Genomic DNA, 19,416 nt, shown 5'->3' with positions numbered 1-19,416 from the left:
GAGAGAGAGAGAGAGAGAGAGAGAGAGAGAGAGAGAGAGAGAGAGAGAGAGAGAGAGAGAGAGAGAGAGAGAGAGAGAAATGACAGACAAACAGAAAAAGAGAGAATGAATAATGCATTAAGATGGTAAAATGGAAAGACAACCTGAGTAGCCATACAGAGAGACTGATATAAAAATGCCATGCAATTTCAATAAAAATTTCCCCAACAATTGTAACATATCTCTATAGTTATATACAGCGTTTCTAATTAATTTTTGCAGTTTCAGGATTAAATTCAGGGCTTCTATAAGTGAGCAATGTACTCTATTACTGATCTACAGATTAAGTAAATAGAAAAAATATTCAAATTTATTTGTAATAATAAAATACCTCAGATATTTAGAACACAAAGAAACTGATTTTAAAAATTATGTTCATTGCACTGGTATTTAGAATAGCTCAGATTTAGAAACAACCAAAGTGTGAAATAACAGATGAGATGATAAGGATTCTTTTTGGAGGGGTTGTTTTAAGGGTTTACTTCTGGCACTGCACTCAGAAATCACATCTGGTGGGGTTTGGGGCACCCTATTTCCAAACCCTGGTCAGCCATGTGCAAGACAATGCCTTACCTGCTGATTATCCTATTGCTCCTGCTGATAAAGAGATTTTATCCTAAAAGCAAAGCAAAAATTTCCATATTTTCTTCAGCTCTTTCTGTGCATGGCCCAACACCTGTCTCCTATGGCTTTTGTGTCTTTTCTGTTTGGTCTTCATGTATCTTAAAATGACCTCTGAAAAATAACAGTCCCCTTAAAAAGTTTCATACCAAATTTACATTTCTTTAACATATCTTTAGGAAGTCAGTTTGGGCAACACCCATCAGTGCCCAGGGGTTATTTCTAGCTCTATGTTCAGGAGTGACCCCTGACAGTATGTTGGAAAACATATGTGGTGCCAGGGAAACAGGCTGTAACACAAACACTTTAAACCCTGCACCCTGAAGAGATTTGGCCTGAAGAGATTTAACCAAATATCCTCTTTTCCCTGCAGCAGGAATATGTGAAGTACTCTTGAAATGCAGCAAACAAAGGTCTCAGGAAGCAATTTTAGCTAGATTCTAAGAAATGCAGAGATTTGATTTTGGGTTTTACAATGCTGGCAATGATGATATGAAATTAAATAATTTTGAAATTTATAGCATTAAAAACAAAATTCATAATAATTTATCCATAGGAATACATGAATAAAGCTTTAAGGGCCTAAGATACAGGGTTGAAACAGTGGTGAATGTGTTTGTCTTGTATGCAATTATTCCTCTGTTTGATCCCCAACATTGTATATGTTCTCATGTGCACTGTCAGGAGTGATCCAAGAACATAGAGCTAGGAGTAAGTGTTTAGCATCACAAGGTGGCCTCAAAACACACACACACACACACACACACACACATATACATACACAAACACTCATTCATACACACAATGCTTTAAAGACGTTAAAGAGATAGCTCAAAGGTCAGGAGAACGTGCTTTGTCTTTTGGAGCACAGGGTTACTATATGATTTCCATCTGCTACTATATGATTTCCATCTCCTCCACAGCAAGTTGGGTGTGGCCTAAAAACAAGCAATAAAAAATGATTTTTTTCTCAATTTATTGTATTTAAATGATAAAAAAAGCAAATTATTCCAATGTTATAGAAATATTTTATGAAGACAAAGATGGAGGTATTTTCAAGAAGCACTCACATAAATACATTGTACTACACCGCTTAACAAATGTATTACACAAGTATATTTCCTTTCTAGAAAAAAAGCAAACACAAATCTAATTTAAAATTGAGTAAGAGCAAGGTTTGTATATAACAGTATAAATTAAACAAACACTGTGAATCTGTGTAGTGAAAACTAAAGGAAAACAAAAGGCAGAATTACTGATAGCTGTGACCAGTGGTTTTTTGTTTTTAATTATTATTCAATATTTTCAGATAAATTCTGAGGCATTTCAAAAGAAACAAATGAAAAACTTCAAAAGGAGATTTATGACAGTCTTAAAATAGTTCATATTTTTAGGAATTTTAAAAAGAAACAGACACATAAGGTCTTAATAAATTTGGTTGACTTAAAATAGCAAAGCATCACTAAAGTTGATAAGTCATAACTAGCAAAGACAAAGAACAACTTACCCATCTGGACTGAAGATAATGTTAGTAAAAAAGAAAAAGAAGAAAAAAAAGTACTGGGAATTGTGGCTTGAAAAGGAAGTGCTACCCTAATTTTAAGAAGAAATAAGATAGGGATCTAGATAGATAGTGTAAGAATTATTTAAGATTCTTTCCTTGTATGTGTTCAACCCCAGTTCTCTGAAGACTGCACTTACGGAGTCCCATGTGCTTTCAGGAGTGGTCTCTGAGTACAGAGCTAGGAGTTAGCCTAAGTACTAGCGTGATCTTAAAACCAAGAGAAAAAATAATGGAGAAAGTTGAAAAGAGAATAGAATAAGAACAAGAGGCAAAATTGGGTGATTTTTCATCTGATGTGTAATTATAACTCACTTAAGAAAAAAAATTGACAAAAAAATTTTGAAAAGGGGCTGGAGAGATAGCATGGAGGTAAGGCGTTTGCCTTTCACGCAGAAGGATGGTGGTTCGAATCCCGGCATCCCATATGGTCCCCTGTGCCTGCAAGAGGCGATTTCTGAGCCTAGAGCCAGGAGTAACCCCTGAGCACTGCCGGGTGTGACCCAAAAACCGAAAGAAAAAGAAAGAAATAAAAAAAATTGTATATTGGCCATATCTGGCAGAATTCTGGTACTCTGGTATTACACTCAGAGATCACACCAGGTGGTGTCGGGGATCAAATCTATATTGTGTGCATTCACATAGCATTCGACTTGCTGTACCATCTCTCCAACATCTAGACAATTTTTAAGAAAATATTCTCAGGTAATATTCTTGCCTTGTAAAGATAATATCTAGAACCAGAAAGATTGCTCAGGTGCTATGAACCATCCCTTGCTTGTGGTTCAACTCTGGTTTCATCGCTGGCACCACCACAAATTCCCTGAGGACAAATGTTAGTGAGGAGTAAACCACTGAGCACTGCTGGTAAACATTAAACCTCTCTTTTTCCGTTCATGATAAAAAAGTTTATATTCTAGTTTTTATTCTTTATAAACCTATTTATTTTTGTGTATTTAAAAATACCAATTTATAACCAAAAAAAGTTAATCACTCTTATCTCAACAGTTGAAAGAAACTATTATTTTGGTAAAGATTAAAAAAATTTCTTTGTTTTTTCTTTCCCATTCATTTGCCATTGATTTTAGTATGTCTGATGTTCTTTGGTTTGTGATAGCACAACTGACTGTGTTTTCATATTAGGTTGTGGTCCCCTGGAGAATTGTCCCTCATTGTGTTATTGGCAAATCCCAGTGAATTTGGAGATCAAATTCACACCCACAAGCAAATTGTCTTTCACTGCACCACATGCCTGGGGTTTTGGAAGACAATTATTAAGGGTGTATTGCCTTATGCATTTATATTGTTTTAATATTATTAAACTTGAAATTTCAAATAAAACACAAAAGTTGACAAGAAAAAAATGAAATATTTTATTTTCTATTTATTGGGTCACACCCAGGTAAGTTTAGAGCTTACTCCTAGATCTGCATTCAGGGATCACTTCAGGAAGGACTGGAAAAGCATAAGGGGTTCTGGGCTTTCAACCTAGCTTGGCTGCTTAACAAGTAAGCTCTTTACTCACTGTTCTACTAGGCACTTCTTAGGTGTATTCATTGTTCAGGAACTTTATATGAAGGTGCATATTCGGTGCCAAATGAGTTGTATGTTCAGAATATAATCATTGTTCTCAAAATCTAAAAGCTGGTCAGGTATTGGCTTTATAAAATTAAGAAAGAAAGAATAGAGAGATGAGGAAGGAGAGTAGGAGGACAAAAGGGAAGAAACAGATAATGGTCAGCTTTAACTCTTACATAATAGAAATTATTGATTTTCTGTTTTAATTATCTAAGAATTTTATATATATTTTGAGCTAAATAATGTTTATAAATATGTACTTTAGGAATACTGTGAACCAGTTTTTTTTCTATTTTTTCAGGGGAGAGTGTGAACACAGTCCCCCACTACCACAAATTATGCAGTCGAGTTTCCCACATTTGGGGAAATCGCAGGGGTCAGCACATCCGGAGTGCCTCGCCCTGGGGAAACCACCTTCGTGATCATGGTAACTACCCTGCCAGGTAAGTATGTGTGAACCAGTTTTTAAACTGGTTTGCTATCAAAATAAATCTTATCACTTATGATTAGTAGTTTACCTTCAAAGCAAAAGTAAGAAACCATAAATTTATATAAGCTATATTAAGAAATTTTGAAAACTGGTATTTTTTATTATCAAAAATAACAGCCCTTCTCTCTGAAAAATTTTCTAAGTCTGAAGAAGAAATTCTCAGTTTCTTCGATCTTTACTCTTCTAGTTGTTTCTCTGAGATGCTCAATTTTTTTAAAACAAAACCTCTTCATTAGATAATTTATGTACATAGATTTAAAAACTATATGACCAAAATTCTAAGGGTAATCTTCTTATTCTCTGTTTCTATGGCAGCATCCATTTTTGGAGATGAGTAAGATGTAATACACAAGCAAGCAAGACTGTGGGAAAAGGCTACAGAATGAAATATAACTGGGAAAGAAAATTTGATCCTACTCTATTTAATTTAAACAAAAGATTTAAGAGGAACAAAATTCAATGTAAAAAGCATAACTCTTTCTTTCTTGAACCTTCAGGTAAAGTAAGAATATATAGAGTTTGTGAATCTTCTTATTGCTAGCTTCCTACTTAAAAACTAGACTTCTAGGCTCAGAATGATAATACAGAGGGCAGAGAACACTTGCCTTGCATGCAGTTAGTCCATTTTCCATCCCCACCATCCCATATGGTCCCCTGACTATTGCCTTGAGCAATTCCTGAACAGAGATCCAGGAGTAACTCTTGCAGGTATGGCCCCCAAAGCAATAAAATATATAAGTAAAGTCAGGTAGAATCAAGTAGGTGGGGCAGCCTTGAAACTGTAACAAAAATAACAACAAACACAACTATATTTCTTTGAAGCTTTTCCACTTAGATACCTTACCCATGGACCCCCTTCATTGTGATTATGTCATTTTCTCAATTACTATTTTTTTTTTATTCACAGAAGATTTAAATCCCTCACCCCTTTTTAAATGCTGAACACTCTTTGGGGAAATGTATTGTCTCATCCCCTCTCTGATTTCAATCTCAATTTCTTCCTTAGCTCTCATTTTGGCAAAGCCATTCCCACCATTCCACTCAAATCTAGAACTTATCATTTGTAACTATACCATCAAGAAGCCTTCTATTTTAAAAAGTGTCTCACACTCTGGCTTGTTTGCCTAGCATTAGTAGCACTGGTAACTTATCATTTCAATTGCTCTAGCAACCTGGTCTGCCTCAATTAGCCAAGGTCATTTTCAATAACACTGGTTTTCTCTTTCTTTAAAACTTCTTCTTAGTTATGAGCAGTAATAATTCTTTTAATAAGAATAACTATTCTTATTACTTTTATGCAAACACCACAATGATCTTCTGACTGATAGATGCACTAGAAAAAAATGTATCCTTTGTTAATTTTCATTTTTTACAGACTCAAAATACATGTTGTGATTGAATATACTACAAAAATGACGAATAAAGGCTTTCTAACAGTTTTCAATTCAAAATGTTCTTGAATCCTATTATAGTTAGCCTCAATGTTCATTTTTTTCCTTTCAGATTGGAGTATTTCTGTCATACAGTTTCTTTTTGAATGTCCAATATCACTTCCTTCACTCCTTTTGATTACTCTGTTGCAGTAAAGGAAAATTTCAACATAATCAATAATTTTTTTCATAATCAATAATTTAATAAAATCCCATTTTGTTAGTATATTCATTTTTTGCCATTAAAGAGGAAGTGTTTCTGCTTCCTTTAAAGGATCATTCTTCATAGAGGGCCTGGATTCTGTCTGTTCTTCCTTTCCCACTTTTCCCTGAACAATTTCTTCCCTTATGTTCGATACCTCCTTTTCTCCCTAGCCCTGGGTTCCTACCCTGACATTATCATCTCATGACTCCATGGCTCTTTTTGCCTTCCACACTGTTAGTATGCTTCATTAATTTCTTTTAAATTCTCTGCCTTAACATTTATTCTTGATTCTATTCAAAAATTTTTTTCTGCTCCCATCACCATCACCACTTACCAACTGTTTAATTTTGGTCAAGACCTCAAATATTAGTTCTCAAGTAATTAAATATTTATTAGCCTAATCTTTACTGGACCCTCAGCAACATAGATATCACTGACTACTCTCTGCTATTTGAAGTGATGTATTGATAGTTTCCAGTCTCCAGCTATTGTTTGCTTTTTATTTCAAATGCTACCTCAAGAGTCTGCAGAGTTTTTTTCTTTAACCTGTAAAACTGGAGTTCTTAAAATGAACTGGGATCCTAGATCTTATCTTTAAAAACCTATTCTCCTAAAGTAGCATTGATTTATCTTAATTTCATTCAGATCTTTTCTTTTGACCTTTCCTCTTAGCTGATGGTTAGTATCTATGTATCAGTAATCTCCACTAACCTTAGATACTTTAAAACAAACAAGTTCTTCCACTTTCAGTGACTTTATATAGTCACTTAAGTGTATTTCACAAAATAATAGTCACAAAAATGTATTTCTTTCTTTTTCTTTTTGGTAAACAGTACAGTTTGGTGATATCCAAAAGCATCTTTATATTATGGTAAATCTCAGATGTTTTTCTTCTTATATTTTACCCTTCTAGGGCATACAGTCATTCTGTATTCATTTGATATGAAAGAAAAGTGAATGAAGTGTATTTGTCTATTGATCTGCACTATTCAAAAAATATTCAATGTGTTTTCATTTGCTCCATGTTTTTTTTAAATTTTTAATAAGATAATTTTTATTTTGAACATAGTGGCTTACATATTGTTGACAATAATATTTTAGGTACATATTTACATAAAATCAGGGGGGATTCCCATCACCGATTTGTCCTCCCTACACCTCCGTTTTTGTCCTACCTCCCATAACCTCCTCCCTCACCCCCGGGGCTGCTAGAATATGTGGTTCCCTCTGTACCTAGCTTACTACTTAGTAGTCTTGCACCTGTTTGGTCTTGGTGCCTCCCTAATTTCCCCCTCTAACTGGAAGGCAGGACTAGCTAGTTCAAGTTATGTGGTTTTGTTTGAAGAAGAGAAAATTAATAAACTGGGGTAAAAGTCTGATGCACCAAAAATGGGCAGAATCCTTCTAGAGGCTCTCATCAACGGTTTGAGAGACGAAGGAGTAAAAGAAGGTGAAACACCCCAGCAGTACAAAAAGAAGTGTCAAATATCCAGTGAGGACTCCAACAATAATGATAAGCACCACAAAAAAAAAAAAAAAAAAAAAAAAAAAAAAAAAAAAAAAAAAAAAACATGGTCTTGAGATAAGAAACATGGCAGAGCACATAAAGAAAGAAAAGAAGAAAAAAAATAAGTGTAAATGGGGAGAACAACTTCAATAACCACACCAAAACAAAGACATGGACAAAAAGTAGATAGGTAAATAAAAATAAAAAATAATAATAATAAATGAAGATAAAAAATAATATATAAAAAATAAAAAATGTCTTGTGCTTTTTGCTTTTTTTTTTTTCCTCCTGCACTGGCACAGTAAATATTGGGGTCATTCAAAAAGGAATTCACTTGGCCTAAGAGATATGGGGTTTCTCCACCTTTGGAGTATATTGTCATGGGATTAACTATAGACTCTGTTCAGGTTTATTTACTCTCCCGGTGGTGCTTTCATGGTGTTGCTCCATGTTTTTAAAAAATACTATGACCACTTGTGAATGTAATATGAGTTTGAATAATTTTTTTCCAACAAGGCGGAAAATCTTTCTCTGTACAAAAGTGATATGAAGTAAGAGAAAAGTTATCTATCTAATTAACCCACTATTTGAACAACTGCTGTTATATAATGTTAGAGCACATAAAATTTAATAAAATTCACATTTTGAAAAGGGAAGAAGTATCTGAAAAAATGCTTTCACATCCAAATATAGAAAACTATCTTTTTTTCTGTGATGCATATTACATTACTTCTGGTCACCATTACTCAGAATAATATGTGTTACTTCATTAATGCATATGTTTTTGATATTAAATTTAAAACAACACATTTATTTTTAATTTATCCAGTTTAGTTTTTGTTTACTTTCTTATATAAGGACATGGAACATCAGACTGACATCTAATTCATCTTACACAGGGAAGCAACAATTTGTGTTAGTTTGGAAGATTATGCAATCCCTATATATAAAATGTTCTTTCAGGTTACTTGATTTAAAATGACAGTGTCTGTGACTTATTTAATAATTGTTAAGGTTTGGTAATGAATAAATGCAAAAATTCTGTTCTCTTTAGCAGATATTAACTTGCCTGGTACAATTTTTTCCCTAAAATCTGTTTTTCTTCTAATGTTAACTTAATATAATTTCTTATAATTCATATTCATCTATGTTTTTGGTTTTCCCCTTGAACTGATGCAATCATTTGATGCTTTCTCCCTCAACAATTAAAATAAGATATTTGATAGGTTTTTCCTTTCAATTTGTATGACAACCTTATTTTGTTTGTTTTTTAGGCAATTAAAAATTGTTTAGTCATTGTGGGTTATAAAGTTATTTGTGATTTGTTTTCAGGTGTACCTTGTTCTAACAAAAATCAGTTGCTCCACCAGTGTCCCTGCTACCCACAAGTCTGCACATATTTTAGGAATTTTTTTTAATCAATTTTTGGCACATGGCTAACAATACTATTATTGATAGAGCTTAATGCTTTACCTTCTGTCAGCACCCCATCTTCCTCCAGAGTGACCCACAACTTTACATGTCATAGTGTTCCATTCCCTGCTTTTGGGCATATATTGTCTTTATATCTTACATATGAGAGAGGTTATTCTATCTTAGCATGTTATTCTCCAGATTCATCCCCTTCACAGTAAATTGCATTGTTTTTTCTTAAGACCAAATAATATTTTAATGTGCACATGTACCATAGTTTCACAATTCAGTCATCTGTTCTTGGACATTTGGGTTGTTTCTAAATTTGGGCTATTGTGAATAGTGCTGCAGTGAATGAAAAGTTGCAGTTGCCTTTTTCTATATTGTGTTTTGGGGCTCTTATAGTATATTCTAAGAAGTAAAATTTCTGGGTCAAATGGAAACTCCAATCCTACTTTTCTGAAGAGTCTCTCAGGAAAACTTGACTATTTGACATTCCCAGTGGCATCGAATGAGGGTCCTTTCCCTCTTCAAACTCCTCTCTCCAACCATACAAACACTGCTAACCATGGATTTCAATTTTTCTGAAAATTATCTTTTAACACAATTATCAACAAATATTAGAAACACTAATAAACATGGATGTCTGTATCACAAAAATAGTTCACTATTTGCAATGTAAATATTTATGATAGATTCACATGAGGACTCATAAAGAATGGACACATGACATCAAATCTGACATTCAACAGGACCAAAAAAATGTATGCTAACCTCACCAAAATAAATAGGGGCCTGGAAGTAAAATAGCTGATTGGGTAGCAACAACCAACATTAGAAAATGAGAAAATAGTATTCATTAACAATTGAAATATAAACAGGAATAAATAATAATTTTTCTGTTATAATAGTTATTTCAAAATGTTATATAAACAAGAATTTATTATATATAACTTCAGTAAAACAAATATTTCAATTATGGCAAAAAGTTTTCTTTTTAAAGATTGTTTTCATGTTCTACCTTTCTTTAAAAATTATCTTTGTTAGGGCCAGAGAGATAGCATGGAGGTAAAGCATTTGCCTTGCATGCAGAAGGACAGTGATTCAAATCCCGGCATCCCATAAGGTTCCCTGAGTCTGCCAGGAGCGATTTCTGAGCATAGAGCCAGAAGTAACCCCTTAGAGCTGCTGGGTGTGACCCAAAAAACAAACAAAAAATTGTCTAACACCAATGACAATGAAAACATTAAATAAGAACCTATTATTGGTGTAAATAGATGATAAAAGTATATTAAATTCAGTTAACATCTATAAAATTTGAGAATAGCCTCTGATTACTAATAAACTATAAAGATATCATAATCTTTGTAGTTTAGTTTATAGAGAAATATTCCAAACTATGATAATGAGCAGAAATGTCCTTAAATTGCATCTTACAATTCAGAACAGTTACTAGTAATATAAAGAAAGTTTCCCTGTTTTCTCTCTCTCTCTCTCTCTCTTTCTTTCTCTCTTTCTCTATCTCTCTCTCTCTTTTGGTGGCAGTGCCAGATATTAAACCCATATTCTTATGCTTGCAAGGCATGTGCTCTACCACTGAGCCACATTCTTGGATCTCATTCTAATTTTTTAATAAAATGTGTATCTTTCTTCCAGATTGCATATGTTAGCCTTACTATATATATATATCTATCTCCTTGTTCAAAGTTATCCAAGATGCTAGCTCTAGCCCAGAATACTAATTATAGTATTCCATGCAATTGCAGCATCTCTTGAATTTGAGGCTTGAATTTTGCTTTCTAAGTATTTACCATAAATTAGAATATATAGGGATATATTTTTGAGAGTGACTCTTTAAAAGAAATCACATGGACTTTTTCCAAGATGTTCACAATAGGGTTTGAGGAATAAGTGTAAGGAAGGTCAATCAAGACTCTTTGAGCTGACAAAAGTCTGTTAAATGTCCTGTAAAGAATGAATCTTACCTTGAGTTAGGAATATTTCCAAAAGACAAACTTTTTATTACAGAAACCTATTTTTAAGCAGGGCAAACATCCAGAGGAAGGGCTTTGTGAAACATGTTAGGAAATGATATGAAATCATGCCGACCTAATCATGTGAAACTACTTTCTCTCTTTTTGATTTTCTTGGTTATTTCTGTGTTTAAATTCCAATTCACACCTATTTCACTCTAGATAATCATGAAGAGTCTGCATGTGTATATTAACTAAATTCAAACTTTTTTTCCCTAGTAATCTGTTAATTTTCCTGTTCAATCAACCTCAAAAAAAAAAAACTAACCTACAAAGTTGAAGAGATTTTTCTCTGGCAATCTCAAAACTAAGTGAGCCAGCTATACTTGAGTCTTCCCAATATGTCTCTAGATTGTTAACAGGATCTCTGTTTACCAGGCTAGTGAGCAAGGAAACTTTCTTATAACATTTTTTCTTCTGAAAAAAAAAAAAAAAACGATGGAAAGCACATAACAAGATATATTCTCTTTCTCTATATTATATTGGCAGAAGAAATGACTGGTAAAGCTAGCTTCTGGAATATTGAGTGATGCTTGATTTTAAGGATCTTATTTTTGAAAATACTTTTTAATTGAATCACATGGGATACACAAACTCAAAGTTGTTCATAATTGAATTTTAATCATACAATGTCCAAGTCACATTCTTCACCAGTGCACTTTTCCTGTCACCAATGTCCCCAGATTCCCTTCTATCCTCACCACCTTCTGCCCTCTCCCTGGTCCCACCTACCTCTATGCAGCCATTTTTCTTCTTTCTCTCTCCCTCTCCTGCCTCTTTTTTTTTTAATGTTCCTTCCTCTCTCTTTCTCTGACTTTCCTTAAAAGAACAAATAAAATCTTCTTAATTTAAAGTAGTCCCATTTGTTTATATTTGCTTCCACTTGCTTTGCCAATGGTGTTTTATATTTAGAGATGCCTCTAGCTTCAATGTTATAAAAACAATCTGCCTCTATGTACTTTGTAGATTTATGTCTGATATCAATGCTTGTTGTGTAAAATGAGTCAAAGGGAGAGGGTCAGACATAGAATGATCACTCTCACTTGCCGCATATAAGAAAATATAGTATGAGAATGATACCCAAAGATAATAGAAATGAAAGCAAGGAGGACCAGTAGTTAGTAGGAAACTTACCATGAGTGGGGGTGGGAGTCAGGACATAGAAAGAACACTATGACAGTGATTGTAGGAGATGGTCAGCCTGGACAAGAATAGCGTGTTGAAAGGAGGTAAAGTGATATGCATGTAACTTTTTGAGTAATGGTATTGCAAACCACAGTGTCTAAAAAGAGAAAAGAAAGAGAAAGAAAAGTGTCTTTTATAGATGTTGGCTGGGAGGTGGGGGTAGGAGGGAAAATGAGGACATAAGAGGAGGAAAGTGGACAGTGGTGAAGATGTGTGCTATAAAATTGTATAGCTGAAACAGTCCTAAACCACAAGGTAACTTTGTATTTCACTGACAGTGATTTAATTAAAAACATTTTTAAACAGGGTCAGATTAAATTCAAAAAACAAATGTAAATGGTTATGTTCAGGAGCTATAGTCAGCACAAAGCATAAGAGATCATGTGGGGTAAGGAACTGAATTCCAGGAATCAATTCATGCAAAACATTTGCTTAGTACTTTGAACCATTTCCCTAGCCCTATTTATTGTATGTTTTTATTTGAAACACCACAATTTAGAATATTGTTAATGATAGGGTTTTATGTATATAGCTTCCACACACTACAAGCTACAACAGAGCATTTGCTTCCCTACACCATTTTCTCAGTGTCTCTTTCTATCCATTTCTTTCCCCTCCAAAGTGGTAAGCTTAGCTCCATAGGCTCAGGTATAGTGTCAGGTATAGTATATGAGAAATTATTCTTCATTTTTTCTCTCTGACTAACTTAACTTTGCGTGATACCCTTCAGCTTAATTCATCTGAATTGACAAATTGCATGGTTTCATTTTTTTTCTCATAGCCAAATAGAATTTTTATTGTGTAGATATGTAGCGCAGGTTCTTTATCCAGTCTTTGGTCTTGGGTTGATTCCAGATATTAGTTATTGCAGGGGTGGCAAACATTTGGCTTTCGAGCCATATGCGGCTCCAAGCCAAAATGAATGCAGCTCTTTGACTATTATTTTGTATGCTGTGGCTCTTTGCCAAGTTTGGATTTTGTTCTGCTTTCTGAGGAGGGACCTCTGAGGAGAGATCTCCGAGCACTAGTCCTGCCCCCAGGCTGCGTCCTCCCATCTCCTATCCCTCGGAAACAACTGCACGGGCCAAGGAGGGGGGGGGGGACGACACGGGACGGGACCCATGTGTCACATATTGTGTCGCATCTGGCCGTTAGTTCTTAGTGTGGAGGACGCAGCGCACATTAACCATCACTGCAGGGTTTTTACCCTCACTCAAAATGGCAAAATGCAATATGTGTTTAATATATTATTGTTAAAAATTATATGCTTTTGTGTGTTTGTCTGTTTTGGCAGGTCACTGTGTGGTGTGGCTCTCTGACTCTCACAGTTTAAAATTTTGGCTCTTTGTGTCGAACTTGTTTGCCACCCCTGAGCTATTGTAAATAGTGTTTCAATAAACATAGGAGTGCAAATGTGTTTTAAAAATAATGCTTTTGGGCCGTTAGGGTAGACGACAAAAAGTGGAATCACTGGGCCATAACAAAGTTTATTATAATACTTTATATAAAGATCCAGTGTCACATATTTGACATAATTAACCATAATTTGTTTTCAGGTAAATTATTATTAAAAAAGAAAAAAGAGAAAAGACAGAAGAAAAAGAAGAAAGAAGAAAAATAGTACAGCAACAAGATACTTTGGGAAATTATTGTCTCTTGCAATGAAGTCATTTAGTCACTGTCAAAGTATCCAGTAAGCTCTTGTTGCTAGTTTATCATTCTTTTACTTCTTTTGTTTCTTAACATTAGGTGGCTTCAGATATAGTTTAGTGTCTAAATTGGTATGTTTCTATGGGAATAACAGTATTAAAAATATTAGAGTTGTCCATTAATCCCAAGCACTATTGCTGATATTATTGCTTTTGTGGAGTGTATTTTGGTTGGCAGGATTTCTGGAAGAGAAAGTGGAGAGGGTTAGGGGAGAGTTCCTGTATTAACGCCAAAGTAAAATTATGATTATATCAACCCAAATACCAACATACATGGAGTTTTGGCCAGACTGGTGTTTATGAAGAGAGCTATAGATGAGTGGTGAAGTAGGGAAATTGGTGGAGTCAATTTGAATAATGGGTGCAGCAGGGATGGCTTCAGAAATTTTGGAATTTGGCCTGCCTCTCCTCCCTAGATTGTCAGTTTTTAGTTGCATGGCCAGTGTACTTGTAATTTTTTTTATAAACTCTTTAGGCACCACAATTACAAACATGATTGTAGTTGTGTTTCAGTCATTAACAGAACATCCCCCTTCATCAGTGCATCATTCCCATCACCAATGCCCTCTCTCCTTCCCATCCCCAACCTGTATTCAAGACAGTCATTTTACTACAGTTACTTTTTATTTTAAGTTTAGTGTGCTCTTTTTTCTTTTTTTTTTTTTTAAGGATAAGAGATAAAAATACAATAATAACGGTGCGAGAGTGGCAAATGTTGTTGTTTGCATAAGCCCCGCAAAATATGGAAAAATGTGGGGGGAAAATCCTTGGCCTAAGTATAAGGAGACCTTACCCCTGAAGTTTTCTGGCATAAGACCAACTCTGGGCTCCAGGCATACCAAGTCCAACCCCTAAGTCATTCCCTGTGGTCCCAGTGAAATTTTTTCGCACATTAGCTGTTGTTGGTGTGAGGCTCCTGTAGTTAAAGATTCTGGTTTCTGTGCATTTCCTTCATCGAAGTCAGGATGATGTGGGGCATCCTCTAGTTCTACCTCACCATTAGATATGGAGAGCCTTGCCCTGCAAGCAGGTTGTTGCTGTTGCTAAGTCATTTGGGTGTTAAGAGAACACTCTTTGGAGTAAGTCACTGCCAGGGCAGCGGTAGGGTCTTCCTGGTAGAGGTTTGCTTCCTGGTGATGTTATAAACAATTGTGGTTGTTTCTATAGATGGTAACAATGGTTATGGGGTGTATGGGCAATGTCCATTCATCTGAGGCCTGAGCCAAGTCATTATGCCAATGTTCAGGGTATAAGGCCTAATTGTATTAAAAAATTTTATGTTCTATCACTATTAGATAAAAATTAGTTTGTAGGGCCAGAGTAGTGGTGCTAGAGGTAAGGCTGTCTGTCTGCCTTTCAAGTGCTTGCCTAGGATGGACCATGGTTCAAATTCCTGTCATCCCATATGGTCCCCCAAGCCAGGAGCAATTTCTGAGTGCATAGCCAGGAGTAACCCCTGAACATCACCAAGTGTGACCCAAAACAAACAAATAAAAAAACTTGTTTGCATATGTAATATTTTCCCATTTTAATGTGCCTATGCAAAAGAAGAACAATGCCACAAAGTATTATGGGTGCATCTGGGGGCCAAGGGAACAAGTCCAACAATTCCCGCAATTTGGTTCTAACATGAACTCTAAACAAAAGAAACTCTTTTATTGAAATTCCTTATTGAACAATTCACAAAGAAAAAAAAAACAGTGGGCAAAATCGTCACTATATAAGAAGGTATTCAAAAAGAGTTATAGCTGTTAAGGGAATACACCTAAGATATACAAAGGAGATATGTATATCCCTTATATGTCTTTAGAAACAGTCAGGAGGAGGGTGTTGAATTCAGGACACCACTTTAGTCTGATTTGGTATTCTCGAGTCTGAAAAACAACTCTCAGCAGTCTAATGTCATGAAATATCTTTGAGTGGGGACTTCTCAGGAACTGAGTATGGTAGCAATTACAGGTACACAGTGAAGGAAGGTGGAGGATAGGAGATCACAGAGAGTAGATAAATAGGAACAGAGTATTGGTTTCTTCTCAGGCTGAGAGTCTATTTTTTCACTTTGAGAGCTGGTTGGCAGCCAGCTTGAGTGGAGATGATGATCTGCTTCATGAGGAGCCAAGAACTGAGGGTAAAAAGGGTTAAATGTGGGGTAATAGACAGTGAGGGAGTAAATGACTGGAAATGAGCTTGTAAGGTGGTAAGCCAGGGGGAGGAAAGTAAACAATATAGACATTCTGTATATTGAAACATATACAAAACCCTATAATAATATCCTATTTATCTAGCCCCCGCCCGGTTTGAGAATGGACACTAGTAGGAAGGAAAGTGGCTGTCGACTTCCCCATCCCCACCTCTCTTGTGCAAGGTGGGGGGTGGGGAAAACCTGGGGTCCTCCCCAGCATCCACCTTACTGGCCCCGTGGGCAGGTGTCCAGGGATAGCTTCAGAGTCTGGGAGGAAGGAGAGAGAAGGCTGTTGGGGGCAGCCCAAGTCCCGCAGTCCTCCCTAATCTTGGTAAGAAAGCCTTTGGCATACAGCCTTGCTAGTCCCCATGCTGGCAAGGGATTGTGCTCCCAGAAGAGAAAAAAATTTGTACCCATAATTTTTTTTTTTTTTTGCTTAGTTAACATCTCTTTTTAGAACAGAGTGAAGCAATAGAGTTGAACAATGCAGACATGGAGACACATTTGTGGGCATGGTTTAGGTAGCCAGGACTTCTGGAACCAAGGATTATAATTTCCTTTATAAAGGCTGGAGAGATAGCATGGAGGTAGGGCATTTGCCTTGCATGCAGAAGGATGGTGGTTCATGTCCCAGCATCTTATATGGTCCACTGAGCCTGCCAGGAGCGATTTCTGAGCATAGAGCCAGGAGTAACCCCTGAGTGCTGCCGGCTGTGACCCAAAAATAAACAAAAAATACAAACAAACAAAAGAATGACTATAAATGACTATAGTGTTTGAAAAAGTGGTCAAAACAGTCATCATTCCTACCAAAGGTAGATGAAGTTTCCTTTCTCCCCACATCTATGCTAATAGTTTCTTTGTTATTCTTAATATGCATCAGTTCGAAGACTTATTTCTCATCCTTTTAATTGAAGTAGGGGTTTTACCTCCCAAATGGTGTCACACTTGAGAGAGATCATTCTCTATTGTCATTCTGTACTATCTTATTGGTTCCAGAGATGTTTCATGGTGTTTTTATGATGTTGCAATTTGGTTTGGTTACATGGATAGGAAAGTTAGGTTCTGAATTCTTTGCATTCATTAACTACTATGTTTCTAAAACACGAAGTTTAGGCTCTGTTTTCTGTGTGTATAGAAGTTAGTTTTTTATTTATTATTTATTTATTTATTTATTTATTTATTTTTTGGATTTTGGGCCACACCCATTGACGCTCAGGGGTTACCACTGGCTATACACTCAGAAATAGCTTTGAGGGAGTATATGCGACACCAGGGGATCGAACCCTGGTTCGTCCAAGTCAGCCATATGCAAGATAAATGCCCTACCGCTGTGCCACCACTCCGGCCCCATAGGAAATAGTTCTTAATGTGTTTGATGATAAAGTTTGTGTTAAGAAAAAGTAGCACATTTGGTGAGCATGAAAAAAACATTGAAAACTATTAGAACACTTGTCTCATAAAGAAGCTTCTCACTAAATACTCAGCTTTTACATTTTCTTCTAGATCATACTATGGCACTAAGAACTCAAAGGCCTACCAGGGGTCCTCAAACTTTTTAAACAGGTGGCCAGTTCACTGTCCCTCAGACCATTGAGGGGGTCTGACTATAGTAAAAACAAAACTTATGAACGAATTCTTATGCACACTGTATATATCTTATTTTGCAATGAAGAAACAAAACAGATACAAATACAATGTGTGGCCCGCGAGCCATAGTTTGAGAACCACTGGGACCTAGACAAAAACTTAGTGTGCAGCAACTGATTTTTTCCTTTTGTTGTGTCTATGCTTTAAGTAAACTGATTCTTTGCCTTTGTTGACATTTAATTGGGCCATCTCAGTGGGCCAATAGTACCAAAGATATCATATGGTTTCAGTGGCCACTTCAAAAAACTTTATGCACCAAATTAACAATAAATGAACATCAAAGGACAGAACTAAGTATCCAACCCATGGATTCCATGGCACTGAAATAATAAGAATCAAACTTTAACATCCATTAAACATTTAACATTCATTAAAAAGATGCCTGTTATGATAGTGACTGGGCAGAGCTTCAGGATGGAGGAATGGGATTGACTTTGAGAACATTGGTAGAGAGAGGTTGACTCTGTAGTGGTATTGGTAATAAAATATTTTGTGTCTAAAACTAATCACACAAATTTCATGATCTAGAATTCCTGCATTATATGACTAGATTCTCTGCTTTGGTACAGGCATTAGAGACGCTGTCTTCTTCCCCACGTGTGTACTTCTTAGATCCTCTCGGTCCTCATTGAACTTTGCCTTCTCTCCCAAACTTCATACATCATATGTTTAACATTAAATTTGATGGAGTGGAAGGAAAACTATAAATATCAGGGCCACCAAAAAGGTTCCTGATGGTTGCGCTAGTGTCATTTCATTCTTCCCTGCCCTGTCTCTCTCCATCTCCCTTCCCCAACCAGGTAGATATTGTTTAACAATATTATCTTTGTGTTTAATTAGTAACAGACTGCTATCCCTGGGAGAATTTATTAAACCACAAACACCAGCCAGACTGACTCAATACTTAATCCCTTTTTCTCCCTGACCCACACTCTCTACTTTTAATTTTGTTAGCTCCCCAACCATGCTCAATATAAACCACTGGCTCCGTCCTAGGTGAAGTTAGTTTTGGATGACAAGTCCATTATCTTCTTGAATTCTTACACCTAAATTAAACTTCCTCTATGCACTCACACCCTAGTATCTCATATAACTAACTTGGAGCAGTAAGTACCAGAACTTGGGTACAGTATCAAAGTAAATGTAATTTATTAGGATTCATACGTTTTTGAAGCTGATGTGCATCAAGAAGCAGGTACAAATGCTTAAAAGACCCATTGGTCTTTCCAGAAAAAAAAAAAAACAGCCTTGATTTCAAAGCTAGTTCATTATAACAGAAACAGTATTTTTCAGCTAGGTATTAGAGAAATCTTTTTTTTTTTTAAATATGGAACGCTTCAGGAATTTGCATGTCGTCATTGCGCAGGGGCCATGCTAATCTTCTCTGTATCGTTCCAATTTTAGTATATGTGCTGCCGAAGCGAGCACTAGACCAATCTTTTAATAGACTGTTTACAAAGAACCAGAAGTCTAGTTGAATTTCAGATGTGTGGTAGCATTTCAGAAGCCATCACAGCCCTAATGTTAGGACAGAGGAATGTTACAGAGCCTGTAGGATGATATAAGCAGCAAATCTATTGCAGTTATGTGTTTCTACTGATATTTATTCAGGGCTTCAAAACTGTGAAGTTACAGTCCCCAAAACTGTATGCCAAAGTTCCCAGGGTGATGATAAAATGATATAGCACAGTATAAACATATCAGCTCCCTCTGACAAAAACCTGGTCATCCATTCCTGCCTTCTTACAACCAGAATTAAGATTTGAGACTTCTTGTCATTCAAAGCCTGCAAACACTTCTGCTTATTGCTGCA

General features: G+C 35.8%; 1 non-coding gene and 1 pseudogene across 1 annotated transcript; both read right to left on the bottom strand.

The window, feature by feature from the left end:
- Positions 1-4,097: 4,097 nt before the first annotated feature.
- On the bottom strand, positions 4,098-4,250 carry LOC126005161 (uncharacterized; annotated as a pseudogene).
- A 14,674-nt stretch (positions 4,251-18,924) lies between these two features.
- Positions 18,925-19,031, bottom strand: LOC126004584 (U6 spliceosomal RNA). The gene has a single exon (XR_007493856.1). It is a non-coding gene; the product is annotated as a U6 spliceosomal RNA (small nuclear RNA).
- Positions 19,032-19,416: the final 385 nt, after the last annotated feature.

This window comes from Suncus etruscus, chromosome 3, assembly GCF_024139225.1.
Source record: "Suncus etruscus isolate mSunEtr1 chromosome 3, mSunEtr1.pri.cur, whole genome shotgun sequence".
Taxonomy (NCBI): Eukaryota; Metazoa; Chordata; class Mammalia; order Eulipotyphla; family Soricidae; genus Suncus; species Suncus etruscus.
Note: the sequence above shows the minus strand (reverse complement) of the source record. Positions and strands in the feature narration are given on the sequence as shown.